The following is a 24,517-nucleotide window of genomic DNA, read 5'->3' on the forward strand; positions in this document are numbered from 1 at the left end:
CTCTTCCTTCCCAAATGATGCCTTCACTTTAACATAAAATACGTGGTGAGGTTGGAAGTTCAATTTGCATTTGTAATTAAGCCACCTGTAGGATGAAATTCTGGGTTTGGTTTTCAGAAATCTTAGTCTTGTAGCTAAAAGAAATAAAGGTTTCTTTGAAGTCAGATATATAGAGACTTTCAGGTCATTTATACAGAGCTTGAGCTGGGAATTTAAAGCTCTGAGCTCATTCTTTTCTTTGCCCACTTTCTCCTGTGAAGATAGGAGCAATGAACAAATATTAGTATTCTCTTTAGTTCGATTAACATGTTCTAAGGTATCAACTACATAGTCACCTAGAATCTCAACTTTTATAGATATTCGATTAGGAGTAGCCAACGGTGATATTTTGCATATCTCTAGTGCCACAGCACATTAAAACTACAAATACCCTCTTTACTACTGGATATTCTTTGGTATTTTAAACCTAATCAGATTAGAGACCCAATTAAAAAAAAACCTGGAACCAATTCAGAAAACTCATCCTTAAGGTTCTGTTTCTCTAGAAGCATTATAGGTACCAAAATCTATATCAGTCATAGCTCCACCAGAGAAACATAATTATTCCCCAGAGCTCATAAGTACCTTAATTTTTTTGCTTAGTTTCTATGTATTTATCTCTAATTCAACTTCAGTCTCTCAACATATTCTGATTCAGCAGACATTCTGTCTGTCTTTGTAAAGAAATATCTCCTGGAGCCGTCGGACTTGCTTCAGTCTCTACTGGGTATTCTCTTTGCCTGGGATACAATTGTCATCTTGGAATCTCTCCTCCTCATCATTGTGGGGATTCCCTTTGCATGTCTCTGGTTGAATTTCCCCATTTCTGCCCCCCCCGCCCCTTTTTTATTCCATCACTTTGGTAGACCGCATTTTCTAGTAACTTCTTGAGAAAGGATGCTTGGAGGTAATTATATTTTAGAACATGCATGTATAAAAAGGTCTACATTCTACTCTCACACCAATTAATAACCTGACTAAAGAGAGAAGATCATTTCTTTTTCTCAGAACTTTGAAGGTTTTGTTCCTTTATTTTCTAGATTCTAGTGTTGATATGAAAAACTTTAAAGCCATTCCGAGTCCTGCACCTTTACATTTTATCAGTGCCCCACTCTCCATTCTAAAAGCATATAGGGTTTTCTTCTTGTTGCCAGTGTTCTGAAATTTCCTGGTATGTGTTTAGTGTTAAACTGCTTTTTTTTTTAATTCCTCCCATTTTGCTGAGTACTAAGTAGGACTTTTCAATCTGCAAATGTATCTTTTAGTTCTGGAAAACCTTCTTGAATAATGTCATGGTTGACTTCTTGCTTCTGTGTTCTCTGATCTTTATTAGAAGGATTAGAATCCTTATTATTTGCATATTATCTCTTCTGGTTCCGTTCTCCAATTATCTTATATTTTCTGTTTAGCATCTCTTTGTCTTTTGGCTCTATGTTTGGGAAAATTTCCTTATTTTATCTTCCAAAACTCCAATTAAGCTTTAAAAAAATTTTCCCATCATAATTTTAATGTTCAGTTTTTTTAAATTATCTGTTTTTTCTTTAAATAGCATCCTGTTTTTATCAAATATATGTAATGTTGTTTTCTCTTTTCTCCCTTAAGCTCTCCATAAGAGTTTTTTTTTCTTTTCTCTTTTTCTTCTACTTCTGTTTCATCAAAGTTGCTTTTTTCCTTTGCTTATTTTGTCTTATTGCTTTTCTGTTAGAAGCTTTCTTCAGATGTTAGATGCCCCTTGGCTTTCTTTTCATATTAAAGAGTAAGGCAGTAAAAAGCCACCTAGAGTATATAACTAAGAGAATTGTAGACATATGCCCACACAAAAACTCATACACAAATATTCATAGCCTTATTAATAATAGCCAAATAATAGCCAAATGTCCATCAACTGATGAATGGATAAGCAAATGCGGTATACCTATATAATAGAGTATTATTCAGCCATAAAAAAAAGAAAAAGAAAGAAAAAGAAATACTGATAAATGCTATAACATGGATGGATTTTGAAAACAGTTTACAAGTGAAATAATCCAGATAAAAAGACCATGACTTTTTAAATTTGTATGATTCTATTCATATGAAACATCCAGAACTAGACCATAAAGACAGAGTAAATTAATGGTTGCCAGAGGCTTGAAGAAAGGGCACTGGGGAGTGGCTCATGATGGAAATAGAATTTCTTTTTGAAGTAAAGAAAATTTTTTGCAAATAGCGGTTGTGTTGGGACAACATTGCGAATATACTAAAAACCACTGAATTGTACTTTAAAAAAAGTGGCTGCCCAGGAGCTCTGAGTGTGTGTGTGTGTGTGTGTGTGTGTGTGTGTGTGTGTGTGTGTCTGTGTGTGTCTGTGTGTAGTTTGTCAAATATAGGTTTTCTCTACAGTAATCTGGCTGGGCCATTTCAATAATTAACCCCCAAATCAATATTTTTAGATCTTTCTTCTTGGGCTAGTCAAATTCTGAAGAAAAGAATTGTTCCATTTCTTGCTTAAAGAATATAGGCTTATCCACTAACATTTGGGCCCAAATGAAAGAAAAAGGCTAGAAATTTCAACATTGAATATATAAGACTTCAATTAATCATTTTTTTTTCCGTACTATAATTCTGCCCTCACTCTGCCTGATGATGTTCCCCAATCTAGAAACCCTTTTCTTTCCTCTTTTTAGAGAATAAGATTTCAGTTTTATGCCCAGTTTAGGGAGTGAGTGGTTTGGTTGTGTGATTGGAGAGAATTCTTAAATGGATTCTTAAATAATCTTTTGGTTCTTAGTTTCACTTGCATCCTACCTTCAAAGGATCCTGGTTCCCCTAATTCTGAGGCTTTTGGCAATTCTGTATAAGTCTGGTTGCCTCTCAGCTTTCTACTGTTTGCTTAAAACTTACCATTCTCTAGTATGCTAAGTTAATTACTGCTTGTCCCTCTGCTTCCTAATTTCTATAATTTTGTTGCTACATCTCCCCTTCTGTTCTTGTCTGAGTAAATGCATTAAAAAAAAAGTGACAAACAAACAAATTAAAAAAAATCTTTATTGTCATTTCAATGGGATTTCGGGAAATAACAAAAGTAAACGCATTTGTTTAATCCATCATCTTTACCTAGAACCTATTGATATAATTCCTAATGATGAACAGCTACCTTACATTCCTGGGATAATCTCTGCTTGATCATGATATTGTAAGGTTAGTTAGATAATATTTAACTTGGTATATTTGTACCTCATTTTATAAGTGAGGTTCTCCTAAAATTTTTTTATTGTCCATGAATAGTTTTGGTATCAGTATCATTAGGTCTCATGAAATTAGTTAAGAAACACCTTTTTTCATTCCATGTTTTTGTTTACAGTAGGAGTTATTCTTTCCTTGAAGTTTTGTTAAGAGCTGATTATAAAACCTTTTAGTTGTGGTGCTTAGGATTTGGCCTCACTCTATTGCTTTTGCCCAAAACTCTTGATTGATATGAACTTTGATGTTTGTGGATTCAATAAGGACTCAAGGTTATTGCTCTCAAACTTATACTTTGTGGTACAGTTATATTACTTTATAGTAATAAGCCATAAGTAAAACCATAAGGCATTGAACTCAATCTTAACTAATACCAGAGTATATTCTAAAAATTCACTTTGAAATTTTTATTTATTTAATGGTGCTTGTATTACAAAGAATAGCCCTAAAATAATTAAATTACCTGCTTAAAAAATTAATTACATAGAATTTAACACTTAATTCTTTCCAGATGATTTAATACACATAAGTTTTTTCTGCCCAGCTAAATTGTAAGCAGCTTAACTCTAAGGACCATGTTTTATACATCTTTCTATCCCTCATAATGCTAGGAATTGTGTTGGACAGATAGACAATGTATACATATTTTTGACTGATTTTAGCATATCTTCTTACCATCTATATTTTTCCTAATGAATTAATGTGGGGAAAAATTTAGTTTGTCAAGGATTCTGGTTGGTTAAGTTTTAATAATTGATTAACTTTTAAAAATTGTGCATTAAACATATAATAAATTTCTTTTGAAATTGTTGCCCAACTTTACATTAGATCTAAATTTTTATCATTTTGTCTTAATGACTACTAGCTTTGGCTGCTCATAAAAGTAATGACCCATTCATTTACTTAATCCATCTCAATAATTGATGCAGTTTATTGAATCCAGTGGTTCAGCTGTTTTGATTGATATTGATAGTAAGTGTAGCTGAAATAAATATGACAATTATTCAAGAGCCTTATTTGTCTACTGCAGTGTTGTGACCCCAGAATAAAAGGATTTGTGGGGAGACCTCTCTGTGATCAGATACACCCAAAGAGGTATGCACTGGGTAATCTATATTCATTTCAACCAGAGTAGTGCTTCTCTTTCACTTACTAGATTCCCCATTAAGTGTTGTTTGAACAAAAGGTTTTTAGGCTAAAAATGAATTTTGAAGACTACCGATCAATTGCATGAATATGACCAAAGTCTTCTTAGTTCTCAATTGCTTCATCATTCATTTATTCACCCATCTATTTACTCATTTTTTCAGCAAATGTTGAATAAATACGTGTTCTAAATACTAACTTAGATTTTAGAGAGAAGCCCTTGTCCTCAAGAGCACCAAGAGCTGGCTGATCTGGATGCAGTAGTTTGTGCTTAGTGAGAGAAAATAAATAGACAATTTGCAAGGTTATGTTCTTATGTTCTTATTCTAGCTTATATAATTTTCTTTTCCCTTGTTCTCAAGATAACCAAATAAGTGAGAATATTTAATTTGGAATAAGTTTACCAGCCCACAGGAACTTTCACCTTTCATGACCATCCTCACTTAAGGTATTAGCCACACCAAAATCCCCAGCGTCCCAATGGGCAGATGAAGAAAAACTGCAATGCAGCTAAGCAGGCCCAATAGTAGAAAGAGATAAACAAAGGGAACAATTAGAATTAACCTCTAATGAAATGGAGATGTTGGATGAGAGAGAGAACAACTTGAACAAACAATAATTAGAACTCTTCGGTTTTCAAGTAAAGCACAAATTAGACTTCCTAGGGAAAAAAACACACACACATAAAAAAAAATCCAAATAAAAAATTAAATATGGGGCTTTGCAGGAGAGGACAGTTATTTATATAACTAAGAAAAAATGATACACTTATATTTTCACTTGAAAAATATATATCGAGCATCTACTAGATGCCTGGCACTACACTAAGTGCTAGAAATAAGTGGCAATAAGAATATCATGGCTTTGACTCTCTGGAGCTAAAAGACTTGAGAATGACAAAAGGGAAGGCCATTCTGAAAAAGTGACATGATAATGAGTATGATTAAAATTTAAAATAGAATAAAGCTTATAAGAAAGAAAAAACTAAAATGAATGAGATTGTTCATCTCTTTAAAGTTATCTGACTGAGACGAAATGCAAATATGCCACTTTCTGCCCAATGCTCATCAAGGACTTAGGGAGCCTTTAAAATTCCACCAAGAAGAGTGAAGTATAAATAATGCAGTAAAGGCCATGATACAATTAATTTTATTATGACCAAGGATATGTCATAATAGAAGTGTAGTGGATTGATAGCAACAAACATTTTTTGAACAAATGTGCCTTACACTGTGCTAGACACTACATTTACTGTCTCATTTAATCCCTATATAAATTGGTTTCTATACTTTTCCCATTTGATGCATAGAAAAACCAGAGAGGCAGAGTGGTTATTCATTTTCTCATTTACAAAGCTAGTACGTAGCTGAGTCAGGATTCAGTTAGGTTTTGCCTGACTGCAGTGAATTATTTTTCACTGCCCTATACTTCTCTAACCTGGATTCTTGAGAGTCAAAGAAGACATGTCCATTCTTGTGTCTCTAGTATGGTTCTGGGAGAAGGGTGACCTTTTGGTGACCAGTCCTGTTTCTGGAGAAAGAAGTATTCCTTGAGCCTACAAAGCAATTCATTAAGCAGATAACTGGACTTTTCTGAAACTATCACTTTTGGTCATTCAGTTCTCTTGTCTTTAGTTCTGGACTCTCAATCAGTAAATTGGTTTCTGACCTATAATGAGTTTTGCTGAGTAAACCTGGGCTTTGTGGATATGACTGCTCACTTTTCTGACAGACATACTTCCTTTGGTCAACTTTTAAATTAACCTCTTATAAATTTAGTTAGTATGAATCATTTGCTCTACCCAGTCATGGCTTTTTAAATACAATATTTTTATTTATTTATTTATTTATTTACTTACTTACTTATTTATTTTACTTTAAAAGCGAATGACAGACACCCTATGAAACTCATCCCCATAGTCATCTCTTGGACTTTATTATATTTTTATCTGCAGTAAAGAAGTTATTATCCACAGCGATTACTTTTAGATTAAATAATGAGGCCCCTACGGTAAGTACCAATACTATAGATGTTCTTTTCTAAACAAACATAATAAAGCAAGCATTCACACACACACACAAAATCAGTGAATTATGTAGACTCTACTGAAAATTGCACAGTAAAGACAGATAAGGTTTATTTGGTATCCTCTTAGCTAGTAAGTTTAAAATTTGTTTTCAAAATTTTGAGTTCTCAAGACTCATCAATATTCTGGCTTCAAGAGGAAGGTTTATAGTAAAGGGATTATATAGTACTTATTTAGAACTTTGTCTATTTTAACTAATTTAATTCACTCTATTTGAATAATACTATTATTGTTCCCATTTTATAGATAAGGAAACTGAGGCCCAGAAAGGGAAAACAGTTTCTCCAAGATCACACAGCTAGTAACGGGCAAAGCTGGGCTTTAACCCAGACTTATTTACTTATTTCACTATAATAGTCTTTTGCTTTTCTGCCTTCCATTCCCTCAAGAACATTCAAACTCTTTGGCTTCTGTCTCCTTCCTCTGGGGAATTCCTTGAATTTTCTTCAGGGAACTTCCTTGCTCTGTTTCCCGAAGAGGAAATCTCCTAATTCCCTACCTTAGATTCTCATTAAAATTTTTCTCTCTCTGAGTGAACTGTTCTACATTCTGTTCTTTAACTACAGTGGATACAAAGGAAGGTAGGAAGGTCTCTGTCACAAGAAAGGGGTAGTGAAGTGCACCAGAATACGCTACCTCCAAACATGCCTCTTTGGCATATGGATTACTTTGAGCTAAAGGCCGTTGAGAACCAGCAGGCTCAGGAAAAACTCTAAAAACAGGGCACAAATTTTCTTTTGTAAAGGGCATACACATTTATAAGATTTCTATTTATAGAGGTGTCGTTCCCACATAGAGAAGAGGAAGACTCTTCCCAACTCTTTTAAGTGGAGAACGTGCAGACTTAAATCTACACAACGAACCTTACTGAACTACCCTTGTTGACCATACTTTTCCTGGCCACCTTCCCAATACTTAACCTCCACCACCCAGAAGCCCCAGACTCCTTTACTGGTATTTAAATCCAAGTTCTAACTACCACTTCGGGCTATTCATTGCTGAGAGCTCCATTTGTATATGCTCAATGCACATGTTAATAAACTTTTATTTGTTTTTTTCTTGTTAATCTGTTTTGGCTGTTCTGATTTATGGTGCCTCAGCTGGAGAACCTCAGATTAGTTGAGAAAAAGATTTTATGCCCTTTAAAATGAGGGAAGTGATATCTAGAGAAGTAAATAGACATCCCCAGGATTACATAACTAGGCAAAAGCCTGAAGCAGAGCTAGAATCCATGACTCGTTCACATTCCACATGCCAAATGGAGTCCACTACTGTGACTTAAGGTGCAGAGTTTTGGGGCTTTGCAGCATTTCGGCTCCTGACATCCAGAGGTAGACGTTGTATTTATAGTTAAAGGGTAGCAGAATATGACTGTAGGGGTTCAGGACTTGCCACCCCAAAATATGCTGCTTTGGTATATTGATTATTTTGAGCTGTACAAACTTGGGAAACATCAAATGCAGGAAGAGAGTTTCTCCTAACTCCCCTTATCTGCTAAAGACAGATCCTGCAAAAAGAAATCATTTGTTATAGATCCCCTCTCTGAGAGTTTCATCAACCAGGGAAGATTGACTGTTATCACAGGACAGGATATGAGGAGTTGACACCATGCCCAGACAAACTTTGTCACAAGTTATCATATCTCCCATCTATTCTTGTAAGGACCCATTCATCTTTCCATCTTTCCTAAAAATCATTTACTTCCCCCTAAGAGGACTATATTCCTTTTCCCCTTTCCCTATTAAGATGATATTTAATTCTGAATTCTAAAAGCACCTAGAGGAGTAACTCACTTTTTCCTGGGTATCTCTGTGTATACATGAGTGTACATGTTAATAAAGTTCTGTCTATTTTTCTCTAGTTAATCTTTTATTACAGGGGTCTTAGCAAAGGATGCAGAAGTGTAGAGGAAAAATTACATTTTTTCTTTTACATAATTAAACTTTTCAAAAGATGTCTAATCAATTTCCTAATATGATAATTAATGAGAAGCAGCTGTCTTCTCTTTTATTTAAAAAGTGGAATTTATGGGAGTGATATGGGGATTAATATTTATAAAGTACTTTTTGAATGGAAGAAGCACTGTGATTATTCAATAGACTGTAGAGTTATTGGAGAGTGAGATTAATCAGTCTCTTATTAATCTCTTTAAGTAGGCAAAATGGATATAACAAAGGACCTGATCAAAAAGACATCAGGTTCTCATCAACGTGCACTGTCAGCTTTGCCAGTGTTTCAGGAAAGTCTGCAGAGCATCACTCCTCCTGCACGTCTCCTCCCAGTGTAGGTTATCGCTGGTATATAACCTTGGTAAGACTCATAGCTATTGTCCACACTTGTTTAATTGTCCTTTTTAGCAAGATGTCACATTACAAAAAATGGGCCTGCTCCCAAGAATAATGTAAGTTTTTACTGAAAATTTAATGGGGGAATGGAGAATAGAGTTTAGATTACATATATCATAGTAATACTTAGTAAAATCTCTATATTACATGTCTGAGCTACTCCCAAATGTCCTTTCTGGTTGACAGTATCCTTATGTCCACACCCTAATCTCTCCCACAGCCTCCAAAACCTCATCAATTTTCTGGAGCCCTTCAGCTCTGTTTACACCTCACTTTGCAAAATGAAGCATGCTGGCCAGCCAGCTTTTTGCCCCTAGGACATCAATTCAGTTTCAGGGACTATCTATTGTTACTCAGACTGTCCTTGAAGCACATCCTTCCAAGTTATTTGATATTAATTCTTTGAGAATTATTTTATAACTCCTAAATTTGTAGATAATCAATAACAATGCAAAATAATTCTTGTCTATAGACATATAAACCGTGTCTTGTAGAAGTTCAATTGACTTTCCTCCCCTTACTGAGGAATTAATCTAGTTTTGCCTCTATTTGCGCATTCATTTCAACATTCCTCATCTATAAATGTGTCTGTTCTTTGAATTCTCTTTTGAATTGATTGTAACATCTTATCCATTCCCTAATTAATGAGTTAAGAAGATCTTTAATATGCGTTCATTTTTATATTTGTATGAGAGTTACAATTTTACTTGAAAAAAAAAATTCCTTTAACATTACTTAGGAAATAAGCTTCCTCTACAATTAGTTGAAATAAGTGACCAGAACGTCTATTTCTATGGCATGCTGTAACTTCTCTCACACTAATTAAACATATTTTCTGCTTAGTGAATATGTTGAAGAAATTTCTGCTCACTAATCAATCATTTTCAATCTGATTTTCTTCTCTATAGAGAGTACAGGAAAGTAGGGTTTACCCAAGTGAAATCTCTGTAACTAAATGCCAACTATTCTTTCTGCATGTGGACTGCTATGCAGATATTATTCTGTGAAGTACAGAACTGAGTTTTCTATTGATCTTATAGCTGCTGACTGCGAGGTTATATTTTATGTAGAATTATGAAGGCCCCTAAAATAAAACCTTTGTTTTGTCTAATCTCACAATACTTCTGACACCAAATGTGTGAGGCTTTTATCCACATCAACCAATTCTTCAGTTCTCTGTGGACACCAACTGGGTGTCCTATAATTTTATTCAATGATGACACTAACTACCTGAAGTTAGTGCAGACCTCACAGATTAAAGACTCAGTTCCACAGAACTGCCTCCCCCGACTTCAGACACCAATGAAAAGTCCAGGTTGTCACATGTTTCTGATTGACTGGTTATAAATTAGAGATTCACATGACTTTCTGTTCAGGTTTGAGAATTTGCTAGAGTGGCTCACAGAACTCAGAAAAACAGTGTACTCACTAGATTACTGGTTTATTGTAAATTATACAACTCAGGAACAGCCAGATGGAAGAGGTGCATAAGGCAGGCAGGGAAGGGAGAAGAGATGTGGAGCTTCCATGTTCTCTTTGAGCACATCCTCCTCCTCCTATCACCTAGGTGTGTTCAGCAACCCCGAAGCTCTCTGAATCCCTTTGTTTATGGTTTCTATGAAGGTTCCCATTATGTAGGTATGATTAATTAAATCACTGGCCATTGGAGATTAAGTCTTTCTCCAGCCCCTTTCCCCTATCCAGAGGTTAGGGTAGGGCTGAGAGTTCCAATTCTCTAATCACATGGTTGGCTCCCCTGACAATCAGCCCCCTATTCTTACAGGCTTTCCAAAAGCCAGCACTTTAAGATAAATTCAAATGTAGTGGAAAGGGGCTTGCTATGAATAATAAAAGACAATTCTATTACCTTTATCACTTTAGAGCTATTTCAAGAACTGGGGACAAAACCCAAATATTATAAAAAAATGTTCCTTCAGTTCTTATCACTTAGGAAATCACAGGGGTTTTAGGAGCTTTGGCGGGGAACATGGAGGGCTAAATATACATTTCTTACTATATCATAATAGTACAGCCCTTTCCTGAATTATGGAAAGAATTATGATGTATATTAGTCAAGTAACTAAGTCATCATTCAATAAGCTTTTATTAAGCACCTAGTATATGCTGAGGTTTCTGCAAGATGCTATAATATATAAGACAGTTTTCCTAAATGAATTTATAATCCATTTCAAAAGAGAAGATTAAGGAGCAAGGAAATAGAAATCAATAAAAGGCTACATTGGTAAATATTAACAATGCAATAAAGTTCAGAGAAAGGAGTAGTCAGCATGGACCAGAGTATTAAGGGCAGGATTCCTGGAGGAGGTGATACTTAAGTTGATATTGAAAGAGGAACTGAAATTAAAAATCTGTTTAACATTTTTTTTTTTAATGCCCATAGCACCTGGTCTTCCAATGTGGTCTCCCACCTAAGTACTAACCAGGCCCGACCCTGCTTAGCTTCCATAAGATCAGATGGGATCAGGTACGTTCAGAGTGGCGTGGCTGAAGACACCGTTTAACATTTTAAACAAGAATTTTTAGCCTGAGAGCCATGCTTGAGTCAGGAAATCCCTGAAATTGTTTCTCAAATTTCGGGCATATTCATGCTTGTGCATTTTTCTCATGAGTGGGTCCATATCAGCTTCTCTAAGGGGTCTGTGACCACTCAAAAGTAAAGAACTTCACTTAAAATCGTATATTCAGGAACAAGGAACCTTCGATCTTGGTCTTATCCCAGGAAATGACAAAATATTACAGTTAATGTCATCTCAACACTAATAGTAATGAAACACCAGAGAGCAAGCAGTCTCTGACATGCAGTGTGATTGAGCATTGATAGGTAGAATAAAGAGGCTAAACACATTCCTGCCAGCAGCAGCCAGAGATAAGCCATTTTCCTCCAACTTTCTCTATTTATAATTGTCTTCTGACATGTGTAAAAGTAGTATAGTTTCTGCTCTTACATTGGAAAACTGCGTTTCTAGAAAATAGGTAAATCTGATAAATTAAAACATGTTAGATTTTCTCTTCTCAAACTTGGGCATGCTTATACTTTCCTACTGCTCTCTCTCTCTTTCTCCTGTTGAAAACAAAGGGACATGAAGGTAAGCGATCTTGGGTAATCTGTAACATATTGTTTCTCTTTATTTTCTACATCTCCTTTATTATTCCTTTTTCGTTAAAATTTTGTGTCTAATTTAAAGACAAGTTCAATAATACAGAAATCTTAAATAAGATGCAAATTTCTATTTTAAAAAGGATGTGAAAAAATAGAATCCATTACTTAGAACTCTTTACCCAATTACTTTCACTCTATCATAATTTCTGAGGGTGCCAGCTGTGTTTTCCTTGTGTTAAAGGCAGGCAATTTGAGTAAATTAAAGAATGTTTGCAATTGATGTGTATAGAGCTGTCCTTGGAAGTGTACATAGTATTTTAAAGATGATAGACTGTAATAAATGTTTTATCTTTTCAATGTTAGACTGGTAAAATGCTGTCTTTTTTCTTTTCTCAGTTATAATAAAAAACTAATATAGTGTGAAATTCTATATAATAATATCTGCCTTAGTTTTTTAGGGCTGTCATTATAAAGTATCACAACCAAGGTGGCTTAAAATAGCAGAAATTTATTGTCTCAAGTTTAGTAGATAGAAGTATGAGATAAGGTGTTGGCAAAGTAGTTCTTCCTGATGGCTGTGAAGGAGAATCTCTTCTTTGCCTCTCTGTTTCTGGTGGTTTGCTGGCAGTCTTTGGCATTACTCAGCTTGTGGATGCATCACGCCAATCTCTGCCTTCGAATCCACATGGCATTCTCCTTGCGTGCATGTTTGTGTCCAAATTTCCCCTTTCTATAAGGACATCAGTCATATTGTATTAGGGCGGACCTTAACTAAATTAAATACTAGTGTGATGACCATATTTCCAAAAAATGTCACATCCTGAGGTATGAGGGGCTAGGATTTTAACACATGAATTTTCGGGGGAAACAATTCAGTCTGTAACAGTGTCATTTACTGACACTTTTAATGTGATTTGGTCAAAACATAAGCACATAATGACTAGAAGATTTTTCTTTTTAGAAGTTTTTCACAGTATCAGACCAGTAGCATGATTATAAAATCTGAAAATTTACTGAGTTCTTTACTCAGTGTCAGAAAAAGCCTTATGTTCTTATTATCAAATACAAGTGATTTCTGATGATTCCTATGTGGATTATTGATGTTGCAAATTAATTGCACATATTCTAAAACTATTATGCCCTGACATCACAGCATTTTCCTTTGGTAATAAAAATGAGAGCCAGTTTCTTCAAAATTCCTGGAACAGTGGTGAAGAGAAGTGGATTGCCTCACAGCTAGGCACTTAATGTGTCATATAGAGTATGTCCATGAGAAGAATTGTGTCAATATCATCAGAGTAGCTCCAATCATGCCAGACTGGGGATGTTGAAATCAAAGATTGCTTTGGGTGCACAAGGGCAACATCAGAAGGCAAGATGTTGGGTACAGGTTCTCTGTTTTCTTCTCTCTCCCTCTATCTCCCTCCTTCTCTAAGTGGAAGTTTGATAGTTGCTGTGTTTAGAATCAGACCTAGGCAGAGATGTCACTTTGCTGTGCTTCCAATAGTCTATTTGATTTTTCCAGATTGTAATCAGACAGTGATGATACATGCAGAACTACATCCAGAATGTAACACTAAAATGATAAGTCAAGTTTATGAAATAAATTTCACTTTTATTCATTCAGCCACCCATTGAACAACCATTGAGAACCTCTGTAAAGTAAGGATTAATGCCAAGGGCTTGGGGATCAGATATGTATGAGTTACAATCTAGATTCTATTATTAACTAATTATATGACCTTGGAAAATATCTTAATATTTCTGTTTGATGTTTTTGAACTTCGGTTTTCTTATATGTGTATATTTGGAATAATAACACTCTAAGGAAGGATTACATTATACATTTATGGGTAAAAACCCCCAGATCTCAGTAGCTTAAAGCAACAAAAGTTTGTTTCTTGCTCATGTTACATACTATCCTTGTTGGCTGAGTTCTCAACACCACATTCTGCTTTGCCAAATGACAGAGCAGCCAATATTTAGAACATTTTCCATCATTATGGAAGAAGGGAAAAGAGCTCTTGGAGGGGCATTTTTCAGTAATCAATGCTTGAGTGTGGAAATATTTCTGCTCATAACTCATCATCCGGAAGCAGTCATTGACCCCACCCAACCATAAGGGAGCCAGAAATTGCAATACTACCATGGAGAGCTGGAAAGACCTGGTGAAAAACACAAGGACTATCAAAGATACCCTTCTACAAGATACAAAAAAGGATTTCATGAGGGAATATGGGGAGATATATATATCTCCTGATACAATGACTGGCAGGAACATGGTAGAGACTCAATAATAGCATTTTTTATTATTCTAGTACATTATTACTATTAAGCACCTACTATATTCCAAGCACTGAGCTAGGTGCTAGGAATCCAGAGGCTGTGAAACTCCAGCCCTGGCAAGGAGTTAGAAGGCTGTGACTGAAAAGAGCTATTGCCGGTTACTTTGAATGAAAAAATTAAAAAATTCATTTTGTTAACTGGTCATAAGGCAAGTGGGTTAGATCAGTGTTCGAAAGTGTCTCATTTAACCCTCCCGTCATTCTATAATTATTATTTATACCAGTTCACAAAGGAGGGGATTGAAGCCTAGGAGGATTATGCGACTGACACAAAGTCACACTGCAAGTAAAGGTCAGACTGGTGTCCTGGGGACAATACTAGAAAATGCTCTGAAGACTGAGATGCTACTACTCGCTGGATGATATTTGGGGGCTAGGGTGGGGATGAAATTAGTAGGTTTGGTAGACATGAATAAATTGTTTTAATTGTGGGTTTAAATTGGTATTGGTATGAATTGTTTGTTATTCAATCTTCTCAGCATAAAAATGGGCTAATAATAGTTACCATTTCATTGGATCTTTTTGAGAAGTAATATGATAACAGTTCTAAGCTTATAAAATAATACTATCCATACAATAAACACTCAAAAATGTTAGCTATTGTTAGTTTTCGTTCAAGTCAATGGATTTAATTGGTAATGTGAAAGTGCAGTTGAAGTAAGTAAAAATAACTGGTTCCTTCTGTAATCTCTGGGTCTGGGTGCTACTTTGTCCCTAAAAAGACATGAGGGCTTTTCCATTAGCCCAGAAGAATTTGTTGTAGGTGCCCATCCCATACGTAGAATTCTCTCCTGCCTAAAGTTTTAAGCCAATTAAAACTATCTGCTCCCATCCACTGGACCTTGGCCTTGGACTCCTTCGGGACTCAGCGACAGAAACACATTGCTTCTTGGAGAGAGCAGGCTAACCAAGAAATTGTTGTGAAGTTGCCTTTCCTGTTTCTCCTGCCCAATTTAGAGTTAGGATGACATGGAGGCATTGTAGTAATAAATGTGTGTAAGTAGGCAAGCAGTACAGGGTAGTGATTGAATCCAGACTCTGGAGCCAGAGTTAGCTGTTTGCTACTCTGTACTTGTATGAGATGAGCTCTGAACATCAGTTTCTTCAGTGATAATGTGGGTATGACAATGACTTGTGTAAAACACTTAGAATACTGACAAGCACTTGAAAGCTGTAGCTCCTCTAACAGCTGGGAATCTAACTCAGGCATTTCTTGAGCATTAACTGTGTGAACAATGCCAGTGTCCTCTTTGCTCCCATACAACTCTCATCCTAGGAACTGACTCTGAGTCCAGCTGTTCACTAGCGCTCAGTTGTTATATAGCAGGAGAAAGGAAATATGTGATAACAAAGTCACATATGTGGTTTAAACTGGTATATTTACAGTTTATTAATTTTCCTCATTGTAAATATATCGAACTATAAAGAAGCATTTAGAATGTAATATTGAAGCCACTGTCTGTTCTATTTGCTATCAATTGTGCCCAGATCTCACTCTACTCCAGAGGGCTCAGTGTTAACAGTTTATAGTTTATACTTCCCATCCTCTTTCTCTGCATTTCCAAATATGGATATGTATGCATGTGTATATATACACACACATCTATATCTTAAGAGAAAGAAACCATTCTGCACACTATATATTGTGAGCTTTTTACTTTAGTTTCACTTAAGTGTATGCATTGGAGATTAATGCACTGGAAACATGTAGATCTAGTCCATTTTATGAGTATAACACAATTTTTTCATCACTCCCTGTGAATGTTTAGTTTTTTTCTTCAAAACTATTTTTCTTATAAATGGTGCTTTGGAGAATAGGTTTTAGTACATATGAGAATATTTATTTAGATTAGAATCTTAGAGGTTGAATTGCTGGATATAAGAAGTTGAATTGCTGGTATGTTTATTTATAAAATTTTGTAGACATTAATAATTGCCTTTTAAAAGGGCTTTACCAATTTTTACTTTGATGACAGTATATAATAATGCATGTTCCTTTGCATCCTCTTTATAACTTCCTGTTATCAATTTTAACAGTTGTTAATCTAAGGAAAATAAATAAGATTTTTTTTATTGCTGCTTCAGTGTGTATTTCCCTGTTTATTGGTGAAGCAGAGAATGGATTCTTATGTTTATTGACCATTTGTACATTCTTTTTGTGAACTAATCATATCTTTGACCATTTTCCTATTGAATTGATATCTTTCTTACTGATTTGCAGGAGCTCTTTAAATGTAATAGCAATCATTTGTTGTATACGTTGCAAGTATTTTCTCTAAGTCTCTTGCTTCTCTTTAATATTACATGTGATATCTTTTACTAATAAGGAATTTAAAATCTTATATGTATTCAAATTGGTAGACTTTTGTTATGGCTTCTAGATTTTGTACGTCAATTAGGAATATTTTCCCCATCTAGATAAAAATAATCCTTTCTGTTTGTTCTTTTAATTGTTTCTTTTCACAGTTTTTTAGACCAGGTGGAATTAATTTTTGCATAGGATCTGAGGTGGGATCTAATTTTATCTTTTCTGACAAGAGTAATCAATTGTTCCAAATCCAATTATTGATTTGGAAATTCTACCTTTGTCACACACACACAAACATATTTTTCTAGACTATTTTCTCATTGGCATTGGTACACTTTAATAACCATAGCTTTATCATATGTCTTAATAGCAGTTAGGACTGAAGCCTCTCATTGTTCTTTTTAAAAATATTTTTGACTATTTTTAGTGTATTTTTTCACTATGAACTTTAGAATCCGATTTTATGCTCCATAAAGTACTCTGTTGGAATCATCGCAAATATATTAATTTGGGAAAGAACTGACAACTTTATAACTATTGAATTTTTACATTCAGGAACATGATTTATCTTTTATTTACTTAGGTCTACTTTTGTGTCCTGAAGTAAAATGTTGTAGTTTGCTTGTGTAAGTCTTTCATATTTCTTTTAAGTATTATTCCCAGGTATTGTAACTTAGTCACTAGCATTTTGAATGGAATAAATGTTTTCATTTCATTTTCTGATTTAACATTGCTGATATATAAACTTTGTCGTTAATGTCATATCACTGGCTTACTAAATGTTAACATTGATTTTAACAGTTTTTCATTTAATTCATTTGGATAGTCTATGAAAATATTTTAGAATTTACAAATACCAACAGTTTTCTGTGTAGTCAATCTTACTGGGGAAATAGAAACCCCTTTAAGTCTTTACTACAAAGGAAATTTTAAACAGCAAAGCAGTTACAGAGGTGAGGGGCTCTTGAAACACCACACCAGTAATAAGGAGATAACCCAGGGATTAATAACAGCGGGAAGCCACAACCACTAGACTGAAGAAATAAAGGGAGGAGGTGCTTTTACTAGAGCTGGGAACCAGGGTCATCCCAAAAGAACTGGAAGCATGGTGGACCTGTCTCGTGGGAGCAGGATTCATGCAGGAGACATAGCTGCTGCCAAAGAAGCTGTAGGAGGCCAAAAACAAGTGAGAAAAAAAAATACCTTGCCTTCTCCATTCTCCTTCCCTCTAATGCCTTCCACCTACTGGATTTAGCTGGACACCAGCTGAAGAGAAAGCATGGGAAATAGCCTGCAGGGTTTGGCCCATCTATGGTACAGAGCAAAACATGAGGTCTTTCAGGAGTGGATCTGAGCACAGGTAGCCTAAGATTGTCCCATTTTCTAATAATTATGCCTTTAAAGTCTTTTTCTTGTTTTATTGCATTAGTGATGAACTGTGGCTCAAAACCAAAGAGTGCTGGAGATAGGAAGCCTCTGAGCTTATTCTTGATTTTAGTAGGATTATTCCTAATGTTTCAATCTTAAATAGGATGCTTCCTGTTGTTTATAATTACTATTTAACAATTTAAAAAAATTGAATCTTATTTAGCATTTACTGAGATGATTATAAATATAAATATATATGTATATATTAATTTACTATATTAATGTAATGAATTGCACTAATAGATTTGCTAATGGTGAATCAGCCTTCCATTGTTGGGAAAAACCTTACTTTGTCATAGCGTATTATGCTTTTTAATAAAGTGCCATAATTGTTCACATCTTGTTTAGGACTTTGAGATCTATGTTCACAGGTGTTATGACCCTAGAGTATCCTGCTAGATTTGAGAATGTATTAAGACTCATTCCATCTTTTCTATGTCCTGTGTATATAATATAAAGTTTTCCCAGTCTTTAATGTTTGGAAGAACTCCCACTTAAAATCTGGTGTTTGATGCTTTTATAAGGGGTAAAGCATTTATGACTTTTCAAGTTCTTCTATGATCATGCTATCTTTCCTTCTTGACTCAACTGCCGAAAGTTGCTTTAAACAAAATTTTGTCTAGTCAGGAAGGTATCTTGGTCTCTGACTCTATGATACAGATGCTTTGCTCTGTATCATAGATGGGCCAAACCCTGCAGGCTATTTCCCATGCTTTCTCTTCAGCTGGTGTCCAGCTAAATCCAATAGGTGGAAGGCATTAGAGAGAAGGAGAATGGAGAAGGCGAGGTATTTTTTTTCTCACTTGTTTTTGGCCTCCTACAGCTTCTTTGGCAGCAGCTATGTCTCCTGCATGAATCCTGCTCCCACGAGACAGGTCCACCATGCTTCCAGTTCTTTTGGGATGACCCTGGTCCCCAGCTCTAGTAAAAGCACCTCCTCCCTTTATTTCTTCAATCTAGAGACACACAGTCCCTTGCTCATTTGAGGGAGGTTGCATAACCAGGATGCCTTTTCTGAGATTGACGATTTCTATAGGAGAAATATGTTCCTCATTAGGTGTCGATTTGGAGAATGGTATAAAGAAAGGTTCTTCACCCTAGAGGCCACTTATTCCATTATTTCAGAAACACATGTAGCTGACTGAAAATCCCTCAGAAGAAAACAGCTGTACCAACTTAGCCAAAGAAATGCTGTCTCGGGGACAGTATCCCGCAGTCCCTTCATGTGTGAAGTGAGAAATGCTGTCACATTGGAAGAGAAAGCAGGCCATTCCTGGGGTGAGCTACTTCAGTTAATTAAGATCAGAGGTCCTATCATTTGTGTTATTTGCCAATGTTGGGAAAAGGATTTATTAGTTTTCTCATATCCCTCACTGTAAAGCAAGGAACCTAGAAATGTTTTATTTTTTTCCTCCTTTACAATTCTTATATCCTTTTAAAAAATAATTTGTTTTTTATTTTTAAGTTACAGTTGGCATACAATATTACATTGTATGTTTCAGGTGTACAACATGGTGATTAGACATTTATATACCTTACAAAGCAATCGCCCTGTAAGTCTAGTACATAGTTATTACAATATTATTGACTATATTTCTTATGCTATACTTTGCACCCTCATAACTATTTTGTAACTACCAGTTTATACTTCTTAATCCCTTTCCCTTTTTCACCCACACCCCTAAACTCCTTCCCCTCTGGCAATCATCAAAATATTCTCTGTATTTATGAGTTTGTTTCTGTTTTGTTTATTTTGTTCTTTAGATTCCACATATAAGTAGAATGGATTTTTTTTTTCTTGTTGCTGTTCTGATTGGGTGTTTTCTGCTACTTTATCTTCTGAATAGCTGATTCGATCTTCTGCTTCTTCTGACCTACTGTTGATTCCTCCTAAGGCATGGCATTTGTCTTTCTCTGTTTGACGTAGCACAATGCCTGAAACACTGTTAGCAATCAATGCCAGTTATCATTATTCCAGTTAGAAGACCTGGATTTTTTTCCTAAGTGGTAGACTACTTTAGACAACATACAAAATTTCTTTGTGCCACTACTTAATCATCTACAAAATACATTTATATATATATTATATATATATATAATATATATAAAATATATATTATATATATTAAAATTTTGTTATGTGTTTTTATATCTCTTAATCTTCAGACAACTTGGTATGGTAAATATTGCTCATTTTTAAGAGGATAAACTCAGACGAAATGATACTAAGGTCACAGAACTAATCAGTAGTGAATAGGGATTTGAACACAAGTTCTCTGATGCTAAATCCTCTTTTTTTTGTCTGTATAGCAATGTGTTATAGTGTAATCAAGACTGAGCAGTTATACATTCCAATACCTATTATATTATTGTCTCTTCCATAATTAGGATTGCCACATTTAGCAAATAAAATGTAGGTAGCCCAGTTAAATTTAAATTTCAGATAAACAATGAATAATTATTTAGTATAAATATGTCTTAAATATTTATCTGGCAACTGTATATAGAATACATTTAGGGAATTTTATTGAATTGCTTGAAACATGTGAGGATAGGAAATACTGTCTAATAATTCAATTTGTGGAGGTTAAAGGGGGTATTAACTGATATCTATCATTAGGATAAGTGGAGCTAGATAGTATTTAAAACCATGGTTTAGTGCAAAACAGATGTAGCAAAGGAGTGACTACCTATTGTCTATAGCATCCTCCTTTGTTAGAGGGTCTCGCACTTACCACTCTCATCCCTACCTGCTCAAATAGTTAAACAAATATTCTCTCATTTAAAAAAGTATCTTCCTTAGTAAGAATTGTACTTCTAAGAAATAGATTTTTTTTCTTTATTTTGTTACATCTAAGTCCAGATTTAATCAAAGTACATGTTCTTTGTATGGAGAGGAGGGAGTGTACAACATTGTGGACCTAAAACACCTGGAAACAATTTCAGGTGTTGATATTAATCAGTGAAATTTTTCTCCTCAAGCCTAACAGTCATTTATATTGTTTCCCAGACACCAAGAAATCTTTCCTATATCTTTTGAAATAGAAGTATAGTTTTAATTTAACTTTAATATTTGATTAAAATATTGCTACCAAAATGGGTTAAATAATATTTTAAGGTAATATGCCCTACTGAGAACAATCAAAGATTGAATTATGACTTTTTGATTGGATTCAGGGAAAATCTGAAGACCATGTACATCAGAATGCCTCCAGCTAAGCTTCATAAGGTTCAGGATGAATCACCAAGTAATTTACAAAAGGCAGAGATATATTATGGTTCAGAAAACTGCTGAAGAATTAATAAACAAATAAAAATAACATAATAATCATTAGGAGAAGGAAAGGCTTATCTGGTTTATTCTGATGTAATTGTACTGGAACCAGCAAGATCTTCCAGCACTGCTATTAGATAGAGTACATTATTCCCTTGCTTAAAACTCAGTAGGGACTTTGCACTGAACTCAAAGTCAAGTTCAAAATTCTCTACACGCTCCTGCATAACCTATTTCCTGCTTCCTTCTCCAGCTTCATTTCACACGTCTGCACCAGCCCCACTGAACTCTGCTCCCTCAGGCCTTTTTCCTTAGGCTTCTGCCCTAAGGTCTTTGAATGTATAATTCCCTCTGTCTGAAGCCTCTGTACCTCTTACCTTTCACCTGTATAAGCTATTGTTCAGGTCTCAGTCTAACTATATTGCCCCAGGGAAGCTTCCTACTTCCCCTAGACTAGATTAAGGGCCCTCATTATATGCTTTATAGCCACACTTTTTAATCCATTCAAAATTATTTGACTGAATGCATGTAATTATTTATATGAATTAGAGCAGTGTGCAGTGTTTGTTATTTTCAGCCTCCTCCCCTCTGTGGAGGAGAAAGGGATGCTTGACCTTAGTCTTCTGGAGTTTGTTTGAACCCTAAACTCTTGAATATCTGTCTTCCCTACAAGACTGCAAGCTTTGTTAGGTCTAGGATCCTTTCTATCTTCTGTACCATCTTCTATTGACTAATAAAAATAGGTGCTTAATATTTGACTTTCGACTAATATAGTACTAATGTTAATGATGTCATCTTTGAGATTAAAAAAGAATATATATTCCTTATATAGTTACGAAATGTAGGGATCACATTTCTTTAATTTGCTTGGAATTACACTGGCAAACTCAAATATATATAAAAAAGACTGATTTGTTTACTTAACGAATTCTAATTCAGTTCTTATCGTGTGTAGGGTGCAGTGCTAGGTACTGGGGATATAAAAATGATCAAAGTGGGCAGGCACGATCCCTGCTGTAAAGGTAATTGGAGCAGAAAGCAAACAGATTTATTTACACATTTTATTATGTAACTGTACTGCTGATAAGTATCATGAGGAAATGATTAAGGTCCTAAGAGAGACTGTGACCGAGGGGCTGCTATAGACTGAATATTTGTGTCCCCCAAAATTCATATGTTGAAACCAAATGTCCAATGTGATGATATTGGAGGTGCGGCCTTTGGCGGTGATTAGGTCATGAATGGTGACTGCGTCATGATTAGGCTCTTATAAAAGAGGCCCAGCAGAGGTCTCTCGTCCCTTCAACCAAATGAGGTTACAATGAAATGGGCTCTCGCCAGTTACCGAATCTGCTGGGACCTTAATCTTGGACTTCCCAGACTCCATAACTGTAAGACATAAATTTATGTTATTTATAAGCCACCTAGTCTATGGTATTTTTGTTACAGTGGGCCAAATAGAACAAGACAGGGGTCTTATCTGAGCCGAGAGCTCTGAGGAAGTGACGTTAATCTGTGATTTGAAGGAGTGGGGTGGGAGCATTGGGTAAAGTGCCTTAGAGGAAAAGGAAGAGTATATGAAGTTTTCAGAGGAGAAAGAGGATAGCCTTGCTGAAGGTGGAACCTAGGCATAAGCTGGTTTGCAGACTCCTCAGGTGATTCTGATGTGGATGCAGGGATGTGAACCACTAGGCTGGAGCCTTTCAACTCAAAATATGGTCTTCATCCCCGCAACATCAACACCACCAGGAGCAACACCACCAGGAGCTTGTAAGGCCTTCCCTGAGACTCGATCAAAATCTATACAACAAAATCCCCAGATGTTTCATACATATATACATTTCAGATATACATATATACATTCATATATGTATAGACAATGTATATATATATATACATTACAGTTAAAGAAGCACTGGGTGGAGTTAGCAGAGCTCAGATCATGTAGGGACAAGAATAGTGTCTTCAAAGAGGAGATGATGTAATCCAGTGAGTGTGACAGACAGCTTATTGGAGTTCAGAAACAAAATATTTGTCTGTCTGTCTGTCTGTCTATTTATCCATCCATCCATCATTTATCATCTGTCTTTTTAACCACAAAAGATAAGAAAATTGTATCCACCATGTTTTTTGATTGTTTAATAGAGGTAGGATACTACTGGTTTTAGTGAGGTGGATGTCTTACAATGTGTGTCAAAGCCTCACAGAACAAAGTATTTGTTTATACAACAATGTGTGTCAAAGCCTCACAGAACAAAGTATTTGTTTATACAACTGTGGTTGTATAAACCTTGAGCTATTCTGAGATATAAAGAGTGTAGATTATGGCATGAGATCGTAGCTAGTGGCATGAGGAAGCTATCGTGGTTAGCAAACGTCTAAGAACTAAGCTTATGGAATCTTATTAAAAATAATTTTTTAACTGATGACAAAAGTTTTGATGCCATTAATAAGTAGAACAGTATAAAATATTTTTGTTTTGTTATTTAAAAATTTTTCACTTTTATATATTTTCTAAGTATATACTATACTACAGATACATGCTGGATTTATTTCCACTGTGCATATGGATAAAAGTATTTGGAGACCACTACTGTGAAGTAAAGATTCTCAACTCTGGCTAGTCTGGGAATCACTTTTTCAAGACTTACATAATACTTGGGCTCCTTGCCAGATGTGCAGTGTTAGAATTTCTGGGAGTGAAGCCCAAGGATTAATAGTTTGAAAAGCTGCAAAGGTAATTCTGATGTAGAGCCACAGCTGGGAATCACAGTCTAGAGACAAGGGTAGTTTTTCAAAATATGTTCAGTTCCTGGATGACCTACAACAAGAATACCAGGGAGAAGGGGCTCATTGAATCAGAATCTTGGGACTATGTTGGTTCTCTACATTTGGTACTGGGCTAAGGCTCATTATTTTATTTTAAACTCTAAAATACCTTTAGTGTAGACATAATTCTCATTTTTATGAGAGAACGCCATGGGTCAGAGAGGATAAGGGCCATTCAGGATAAGGGTCACACAGGTGCAGGTGGGGACAGAGAATCCGAATTGTTAACAAGCTCTACACATGAGTTGTGTACACAACCAGAATTTGAGAAGCAGTAGTACAGAACAGAGAAGCTTTCCTCCCAGTTGGTCAACCTGAATTCATACTAAGAAATTCCTAAGCAGTCGCCAGGAACTATTTTGCCAGAGAAAAAT

General features: G+C 35.4%; 1 protein-coding gene and 1 pseudogene across 1 annotated transcript in view; one reads left to right on the forward strand and one right to left on the reverse strand.

Moving 5' to 3' along the window:
* ARL6IP6 (ARF like GTPase 6 interacting protein 6) overlaps nucleotides 1-24,517 on the forward strand; it is a 106,502-nt gene that overhangs the window by 49,928 nt on the left and 32,057 nt on the right. The window lies entirely within an intron of this gene.
* LOC120597326 (uncharacterized) lies at nucleotides 11,231-11,351 on the reverse strand (annotated as a pseudogene).

The sequence above is a fragment of the Pteropus medius genome, unplaced genomic scaffold (assembly GCF_902729225.1).
Source record: "Pteropus medius unplaced genomic scaffold, Ma_sr-lr_union100, whole genome shotgun sequence".
Taxonomy (NCBI): Eukaryota; Metazoa; Chordata; class Mammalia; order Chiroptera; family Pteropodidae; genus Pteropus; species Pteropus medius.